Source organism: Pinus tabuliformis, chromosome 1_2, assembly GCF_031772625.1.
Source record: "Pinus tabuliformis cultivar Carrire ecotype Pingquan chromosome 1_2, CPIR1, whole genome shotgun sequence".
In the NCBI taxonomy this organism is placed as follows: Eukaryota; Viridiplantae; Streptophyta; class Pinopsida; order Pinales; family Pinaceae; genus Pinus; species Pinus tabuliformis.
Genome location: NC_142298.1, coordinates 1,361,095,193 through 1,361,105,543, shown reverse-complemented (window position 1 = coordinate 1,361,105,543; position 10,351 = coordinate 1,361,095,193). Strand labels below are relative to the sequence as shown.

The 10,351-nt window shown below is 38.9% G+C and overlaps 1 pseudogene; it reads right to left on the bottom strand.

The window, feature by feature from the left end:
- On the bottom strand, nucleotides 1–2,018 carry LOC149211291 (alcohol dehydrogenase class-3-like; annotated as a pseudogene).
- Between the last annotated feature and the right edge of the window lie 8,333 nt (nucleotides 2,019–10,351).

Sequence of the window (10,351 nt, the reverse complement as noted above, 5' to 3'; positions counted from 1 at the left end):
TCAGACCAGGTGAGAGCATTGAAGTGCGCAGAGCATAAGTTCGACTCGTCCAACACATTCGTAGCTTGAATATACTCCTCCTTCAGTTATCTATGTAATCACCTGCTATGAGCAATGCATTTTACTTAGTGAGAAAAAGGGATAGGCCATGTTTTTAATTAATGCCTCATCATCTATTGTTTTGCGTCAACAAACACAGGTCCCATTAAGATTGCCACACTCATAACAGCTGCAGTATTCAGTAAATCCCAACATGTTATTAGCATTAGTAATGTTCATGCCCTTAAATCCAGTCTTATAGACCCAAAAGAACCAGTGCTAGAGACTTTACCGATTACCTCTTGAATGGGTTTATCCAAATCGGATGGATTAAGAAACTCAGTGACCCCAAATCGTTTAGTTGTTAGGAAAGAAAATGGCAGCTATTAATTTCAAAACAGCTATACCCATGTGCAAAAGGTAAAGGGAATCAGCCCAAAGCATTATGATTTATATACATTATAGTAATAGACGTTATTTTTGTGTATGGTTTCCAACCCACATATTTCTTCCTTCTGTGGGTTGATGTCAATTCCAAGGATTCTGGAAGCTCCAACTATTCGAGCCCCTTTTACAACCTAAACATTGCAAGATTCACTAGTAGATAGCAATTAGAAAGACACAAAATGCAAACTACTCTCTGCGGCACAAGAGCAAATCTTTATTAAATATGTGTATGTATAGTTTTTGCTTGAGATATTTAGGAAAACGTACAGCCAAGCCAACGGTGCCCAATCCAAAGATTACTACTGAATCATCGAGCTTCACCTTCCCAGCGTTTGAGGCAACTGCTAATCCTGAAACGAAAAACTAGGCCCCATGTTATGATGCATCGACCATTTTACTTTTTTGTATTTTTGCAGGGCAAGGATCTCAGATCTAGGTGTATTTTAGTGGAGAATGTATGATTATACTACCTACCGAAACTCAACATCCAAGCAAACAGATATTTTCCAATGGAGCTTCAGGATTCACTTTCGCTACACAAGATGCATGCACCACTGTATATTCACTGAATGTGGACAGCCCAAAGAAATGACAGATGGGTTTTTCCCTTGACAGAGAATCGGCATTTTTTGTCAATGTAAGCTACTCCACTCATAAAGTTGAATATGAAACCTTGACAAATGTTGTTCTTTCCTTTGATGACAGAGCTCGCATTCTTAGCATTTCGACATATATTGCGGAATCACATAATCGCCTGCTTTCAACTCTTTAACTTCACTTCCCATGCTTTCTACAATCCTGCATGGGTGAGTCACACATTCTCGTTGGCTGAATAATGTGTCATAATGATAAATATAATCAATACTTAATTTTTAAACCACTGCAGATGAAGAAATGATATATTCATTTTAACCATCAAAATCCTAGGAAACAGGGGAAGGGATTAAAAAAGTGAAACTTTTTTTTGTTTATCAATTCCCTGTATCAACTTAAAGACATAACACATCTATAAATACACTTCAATTTCCCTTATGCAATTGAAAGATCATACATAAAATGAACATACCCAGCACCTTTGTGACCCAGAATTCTTGGAAACGAAGCTCCTCCATCCTGCAATGTTTAAATACATTACATTAAGCAAAGATGGAGTTGAGCGCTCAATAAAAAGAATGAAAAATGGGATAATGAAACTGAAACTTCAATACAATGAATGAAAAATGAGATGACGAGAGTGGTACCTTTCCTTTCTGGAAATAAATATCAATATGACCTAGAGAAGTGTGAGTGATTTTTATTGGTACTTGTTTGTCCTAGGGAGGAGCCACTTGGATTTGTTGGATAGATATGCATCGCCCTGCTTCCCATACTACACCAACTAATATGCAGTTCATAGCAGGTTAGATGATCTTTATAACTAACTACATAAATGAGAATCTTTTACCTGAAAAATTAAATTCATATATGTATAAGTTTTCTTTTATGTTCTCACCCTTGCAGCTAATGACTTCCGCTACAGTAGAGGATGCCATGAGTCCCTCTTGCCTTTTTCGCTACTGCATCTGAAGTGATGAGAGACACAGGATTTTGGGAAGCAGTGGGATTTCACCAGCTGTGCCTATGGGACTGAATAGAGTGATAGTTATAATAATGATTTGACATTTACTAAATCGGAAAATCAAATTAGGTTAGACAAATGGAAAAATGAAGTATTTACAGAAGACCAAAAGGGATAATAGAAATACACCTAAATGCAATTTTTTTTCTTAGAGTCGTTGAATTTTTTATCATTTCATTTTGATAACTCTGAAATATCACTTGCAATTGTATGTGTGTAATCGAGCCATTCTTAGTTATAAATTCGAGTTTGTTAAAGACCTAGCTCCCAAGCAGTTAAGAGACAATAACCAATTGATTTGTTATTCACCAACCATTAATTAAATATTAATAATTTGTACCTAGGTCACAATTTCGTCTAGTGAAATCTCACTATAATAAGGTGAAAATAAAGTTTAAAAAATTAAAGGCTGAAGTGTTTGATGATACAAATGAAAAATTATTATCAAATAAAGAAAATAAGTAAGAAATCATTGTTTTATTTGAAGAAAAAAGGGTTTTCTTACTGTGAAAGGTGAACGCAACCCATTAAATTGCCTCTCCCCTCCATTCTTTGTAGCCTTGTTATCATCAGCCATTAGCCAGACAAGTTCGAGCTTAGTCCAAAGAATAAACAAAAAAGAGAGAAGATGCACCAACTGCACCACCAGAGGTAAGGTTTCTAGCAAACCATTTCCAGTAACCATCCCTATCTTTCTTGAAATTAAAGAGTCTCTTAAAATAATCCTTGAATGCAAAGTTCAAAGCCTGCGTGGGAAAATAACGAATAACATTCGCAGTGTTTCCTCTTCATAATGCAATGATACCTTCATCCTTCACTGTCTTAGGAAAACAATCCTCGATCCCTTTGTATGGTTCAACAAGACATCCAGTATTCAACATTTCATCCTAGTTTTGTATCAATAATTTGACATGCTCAATATGAGGTAGCTACAGTTTTGGATATTGCAGCAAAAACCCCGCCAATGAGAAAGTCAATCATGAAACTAGTAAAACATTTCTTTGTAGACGCTAGAATAAATATAGATGAATGGTCAGGAGCCAAAGCTACATTGTTGGCACGAGAAGCATGCAAAAATGCACTCTGTAAGCCACCATAACTCTGGATAGGGGCCCTGCAACAACTGTTTCAGAAACCCTAGAAAATGGCATTGGAATAAAGACAGATGAATGGTCGGGAGCCAAAGCTACATTGTTGGCACGAGAAGCATGAAAAAATGCACTCTGCAAGCCACCATAACTCTGGACAGGGGCCCTGCAACAACTGCTTTAGAAACCCGAGCAAATGGAAGGTGAAGCGCACCACAATGGAAGGGTCAGGTGATATCTATCCTATTTAGTTGAAATTGTAAACTGTGATGGAGGTTAAATTATATGGCAGACTATGGTTCAATCGTCTAACAATTCATCTAACGGTTCAGAGTCATACACCGTGTCAGCTGGGGTAATTATTTTCAAAGGGGAACACCTTATGACGTAATTAAATATATGTCGCTAACTATGTTCTTAGATTATTTCCCTAAAAGCTTTTACTGAATGAGGTGAGGAAATTTTTCCTCCACCTTCTCTCTAGTGTACTATTTAGCTTTGACTAGAAGTTGTCTTTTCAACCCAATTTTCCAACTGTCATGTTGTAATTTTGTAAAACTAACATGAACCCACCAAGTCCTTCCTTTCCATATTTCATTAGCTGTTTTTGTTTATTGTAAGTATTTCTGGACCTCTTGTTGGAATAAGGAATTGATGAGAGGGGATTGAATCAGTAATTAAGAAACTCATTTTCTTTTTATTATTATTCTTACACTCTTGTTGACGATGTTGGACCCACCAACATGTCAAGGGTATCTCCCCGGTAAGATGTCCCAACTAGACCTAAGCCCATTTGGATTGGGAATCCCATGAGTGGATATTAAAGCAATGCCTTGACTGCAATAGCATGTAGAGGTAAGTGTGATATCTTTATCGGAAGTAAGTGTGTGATCTTGCAACAAGTCAAGTGACATGCATGGGCATTGTAACACATGGAGGGTGAAAAGGAAGTGTGTCCCTTAGAAGCCTGTAATAGTACGCAACCTGAAAGGAACACATGATTTGAATGACATCAAAAGTTGGAAAGAAGAATAGTCCACAATCCAAAGTGACGAGTTAAACCAACAACATGACTTCAACAAGATTCATACAATCATATATAAAGTAGTTCATACATAAATGCATAAGTTAAACAACATACATTGCTAAAGTAAGAAGAATAGTCGAACTATAATAACAACAATATATGCATGAAGACATGTTGGCTTTGTTATCTATATATATATATATATATATTGTGAAAGTTTCAACCATACATACACCATTGATAGCCTCTAGCCCCAATAGTGGAACATTGCAATCAACACCGTCTGCTCCTCCAAAAGGATGTACTAGCTCTGCACTGTGGAGAAGCCAAGGCTCATCACAATACTCTTCAAGCCTTCTCTAAGAAATGCCTAGCCAAAAGCTTGGCTCCCAAAATCTTGTTCTATGAGTTATGAGGTTCTATATATAGCAAAGGGTGGGGTGACCCTTGACATTCCCCTTTGACTCTTGGACTACCCTCATGACTCTTCAACTTCATTACATATAACTCTTTACATTCCATATGATTGTTTACATTCCACTAATGACACTTGGAATTTCACTTTAAAAAACATTTACAATAATGATATAATTTCCACCTATACCCATGTGGGACAAAAATAGGCTTGAGTCAACCAAACAAGAAAACACTAATACTTAGACAGCTGTGGAAATACCAACTCAGCAACATCCTCCTATTAATGTTTGGTGACGAACTGATGCCAAGCTTGGTAGTGTGCAATGGTGTCCACGTACTGTTTGGTGATGTATTTCTTGAAACGAACTCTTGCCTCCATCACTTCTTGATACACTGATCTGGAACCTATGTATAACACGTCCTGTGACATGTGAAGTATAGTCCTAAGTGCGGCCATACTATTGACATACCTCTGCAATTTCTATGCGTTGATCTACAAGTCTGTGCTGGCAGTCCTGTGCGTCAACTGCTTGAAGTACATGTCAATCTCTAGTCGGACTTGGTTCTTCTCTTTGGCATGATGACATCGAAACTCATGAAAAATTGTGCATATGAAGCCTAAACACCAGTGATGAGCAGTGGGAGTTCCTCATAGTTCCAAATCTAACTCCGAATGCATGCTATGTCCAACTATGCTTGCAGCTTCATCATCTTTTGCAAGTAAAGCTAGGATCCCTTGTACCTCATTGTCCACATCTGTACATGATCAACAACGACATGTATGCTTATGAGTGTGCACGCAACGTTGATGCACCACAGTTGAAACGCATATAAATGGACAATTGCCTTATGCACAGTGACAAGGTTGTCATATAGTCTCTGCATGAGTGTGTCAAGAACCGATACTTCAACAAGTATCACTCTCTTCATTTTTTCTCTGGTGGATCCTGTTGATTGTTATTCCCTCTGCTTGGTCACTTGCAAGTCCTTAGCCGTGCGGTCTTTTTTTGCTATCAAGAACTTCACACTTGAGCTTGTGGCTTAGGCATAAGCCTTCGTAGCATTGGCCAAGGCAGTTGGATGTCTTTGCACATCAAACATAATCATATGTTATTCAAACTGTGCAGGAGATATATGATCATTTGGGATGTGGGATCTGCGCGCTTGTACAACCATGTGTTGTGACTTGTCAAAGGCTATGTTGTACACATCTGTTCCCAGATCATCCTCAAGGAGAACAACCTCTCCTTGTTCACTTGGGACTTGCTCTGCTGCCAGAGCTGATGAAGCCTATGGAATGAACTCTGTTCCTTTTTTCATGAGGTTGCATCCTGATCTAGTTTTGGTTGTACCATCTCCGTGTCCATCTATTCAACCATATGTTCATCCTGTTGAGCAAGTTCCTACTCCTATGGCCACTCACCCTGTTATCATCTACTATTGGTGGATCTGAGTCTTCAACCTGTGTCGACGCAATTTGCTCTATCTTTGTGCCTTGCACTTCCTCTTGTTCCTGTTCCTGTTCCTGTTGCACTTCCTTCTCTCTTCTATGCAACTCAAGTTCTTCTTTAAGCCTTTGTTTTTCTTCCTGCAACTTTCTCCCTGCTTCTTTTAGTATTTTCTTCTCCCTTTTTCTTTGTGCTACTCTCCTTTCGCATTGTCACATCTTCGCCTCAATCTCCAAAACTACTTTCTCCACAAGTGGATATTCCTTAAACTTGTAGCTTTTCTCTACCTCTGTGCTCTCGGAAATCTTCCTCTTGCCTTTGCCTTGTGCAGGTTTGCTGCTCATTGTTGTTGTTGTTGTTGTTCCCTCTAGTGCTTGGAGACAGAGAGACACTCATGGAAAGTCAATGTTAGCTAAAAAACATAAAGAAACATTAAGGATCAGTCATGCAACAAACCATATGATTGTTAGAAAGATTGTGCAGTTATGACTCTGAGAGGTAGGGAGACTGTCAGCTGGAACTACGCATTGCGCAGTCTCGACTACTAGTGAGTGGGCCATTGGTTGAAACTGCACAGTGAACAGTCCAACTTGTCTTGTTGAGGACTGGAACTATGCAATGTGTAATTCAATCTAGCTTTATTTGCTAACTAGGACTGTGCATTGTGCAATCTCAGGTGAAAGACTAGGCATTGTCTCCCATAACTATGCAAAGCACAGTGGGGAAGCTAGTGATAGGTAGCCTCTACACAATTCCTAGACCCAAGGCAAAGCCTTGAGTCCTAGGAATGCATATTGCATGTTGGGTAAGGCAAGATCCAAGCTAAGGCAGCTCAGACCTACCCAAGGGAGACTTGAAAACAATTAGGACTGACTACATATGAAAATATGTTTCAAATCTGAGTGAATGGACATGCATGCAATCAAATCAATTGTGACAATCACTCAAATAGAAGAACAACAAAGCTCGTGAAGCAAGTTGCTACAATGGCAACCATTAGTGTAGAAACAGGGTCATGCATGTGACACTAAGGAAATGCAATGCAAAACCTGAAACAACACTTCTACAAGTTAAAATACATTAAAACTTTGGTGGTCGTTCGATAAAACAAGGAAAACAACACTCACAGAATCCAAGGAAATAAAAGTGATAGAAAAAGTAGCAAAAGACATGAAAAGAAAAACTCACCCAGAAAAGCCATGAAGACTGTGCCAATGATTCCTAGATGCCTTGGGAATACCATAGCTCCAAGATCGAATGTGAAGAATGAGCTCTAGGGTGTCCATTAAACAGATTTGGCAGACTAATGATTTATGACGTGCATGCCACAAATCTAGGAGAAAGTGACACTTGGCGGGAAGGTTCTAAAATCAACTTGAGTGTAACTCTTGCTTGCTAAAAATAGGTCCTTATTTTCTAGGGATTAATTTTCCCTTTTTTTCTTTTTTCTTTTTTGAGAAAGGCTGCCATGCATACATGAGGAAATTACGGAATTCTGAAGGGAACCGGGTGACTTTCTAGCACATGCATCGAATAGCAACTGAGGAATGATTCTACGCAATTCCTAGGCTAAGTGCCTCTGGATGGCTCCCATTCTCTGCGTAGTTTCCTAGCTAAAGACAAGTTGTCAGCTGGGTCTGTGCAGTTTTGAGCCTCAACTCACTGCAAGGATGATCTGTGCAATTATGAAGGGCAAGGTTGGATGCCTGCTTAGTGTAGTTTCTAAGAGCAAGGTTGGTTGCCTATTTTGCATAGTTTCTAAGAGAAAGGTTGACAACCTTTTCTATCCAGTTTCTAAAGGAAAGGCACACTGTTGGGCTACTCTGCGCAATTCCTGAGAGAAAGGCAGGTTTCCCTCTAGGACTGCGCATTTTTCCAAGACAATGCAAGAACCAGATGTGAACCAAGTCACTAGGTCAAATTGTGGTTAGTCAGAAAAACAAGAAGCAAACACAAGCTGCAAAGTGAAAGATAAATTCAAATGAAACACAAGTACTTGAGCAGTTTGAGACATGTTGTTTAGATTTTGAGGAGGGAGGCTCGAAAACAAAGCAAAGGCAAAATTTTGGCAGGTGGTTGCAGTCGCTACAACATTGGCAACACACTGGTACAAATCCAATTCTCTGTATGGACCTTGTTTCATGAAAATCAAATCTAACTCCTTCAGAAGTATTGTTCAATACTTTGATCGTCATGGCTTCCTCATTAACTTGAGTTAAAAATATAGTCCCTGCCATTCTCTTGATCGGTCAGCACACATACCAAGCCAAGTCAACTAAGTTGTTTCAATTGGGGAAGAGGGGTATATTGATGGAAAAGTAATATAAATGTCAGAGCTTGAGTGCCATGTATGGTGTTGCTCTGCTGCCACTAGGCCTAGAAGGTACCCCAGTGGAGTCACGTAGGAACATAATCATCACTCTGCTTCCATTGAGCCTGGTCAGTACCCAGGCGGAGTTACTTGTATCACCTCTCTGTGCAAAAAGGCTTTCTCTTCTTTCGCCTTAATTTTATTTTTCATTTTTCATATTTTCATTTTCAGAGAACTATGCATAGGCACTTATTTATTTTCATGAGGCGGAAGAGGGATCCTAACTTATTTAGAGAAAAAAAGGTTGTCCCTTTAGAGAAGTATGTTATATATACCTCTTACATACTTGTTAAGGTTTTCTCCCTCACCTTATTCTACTTGATTGAGTTGACAATGGTTAACTGAATATAGAAAAACTGATTAGAGTAGGCGGTACTAGTTAAAAGTGAAAGAATTGTGTTTTCACCAAGACTCACTCTGAACAGAACGTGTTTTCGATCAGGGTGTCATTGAATGAAGCCAACAAGCTATTCATAAAGAGAGAGAACAATAGATAAACCATTATTGATAGTTGTACAAGACCCCTTGTACTTCACCCTGCTTGTCTTAAGAGCCAAACATGATTTCATGTGAAGCTATTCCTATGGGTGCATAACAAGAAAACAAAACAAACAAGAAAAGGACAAAAGTAAATGAAAGAAAAAACATGCAAGAAAAGCAAAGAAATAAAGCAAACACTACTCCTAATCCTACCCTAAACAGTGCATAGGCCTACTCACATGAAGTGATATTTCCAATGCAACCACCAACAATTTGGTTGGCCCATGTTGGTGAAGTCATAGTTGACAAGAAAGATAAGCATGCAAACCAGAAAACAAAAAATATAAAACAATGAAGAACAACACGTTTGAAGTTTAAATGCGTCCACAAAAAATAAAAGAGTAAATGTGTAAGCCAAACGTTCTGCAGACATACGATGGTGTTGCAACACATTATGCATAGATGATGAGCATGTACACTATTTTGATCGTGACAACAAGAAAACATGAAAAAGTAAGACAAATTTCATTTAGAAAGAGAATTCATTGTGTATGATTTTATTGATGGTGTTCGACCCACCAACATCGGGGGATCTCCTAGGTATGAAGTCCCAGCTAGACCTCACATCATTTGGTGTAGGCGTCCCATCTGGTACAATGGCCCGATTGCCATTATCTTAAAAATTTACCTTAGACCTTGCTTGTAAATACAAGAGAGTAGTCTACTTTGTCTTCGAACAACAAGGTTCACATGCCGGTGAATGCTAGTGTTACTTGTGTCAAGGTTCCTTCGTAGCAGAGAGAGAGGGTGGGAGTGAGTCTTAGGTCAGATGGGAGGAAGTCCGATCTCTGTCGGAGACACACAACAAAACAGGACATGCACATCTTTCGGAAGAGTAATCCACATGGATGTGTCTATCACAACACACAAAGGAAGATAACATGTACAACACCTAGTGGGCAATCCGTGCGAGTGCGACTGTTGTTATAGCATGTATCGTAAAAGTTCTTGTCTCATGTCTAGAAGGTAACCAACATGGGCAGGACAACGTTAACAACTTATACAACACATTTTCATAAATATATGTATTAGAACAACTAAATGAGTTCAATTGTTTAACATAGGTTAAAGCAACATGTATTACAAGTGTTCAAGGCTAATTCTTACAAACAGTTACAACATGTGAGAAAACGTGCTGGCCTATGAGTAGGCTTCTTAATTAAGTAAAAGTCCCACGACACATTGATACACCATATATCACTAACCCCATGGATGGGGCATTCGAGCCACTACTCGCTCCTCAAAGAAAATATTACAGACTCTCAAGGCTATGTGGGAGGAGCCAAGGTAAAAAGTCCTTTGCATATACAAATGAGGGGGTATTTATAGCCTAGGGTGAAACTAGCCCTTGTGCAT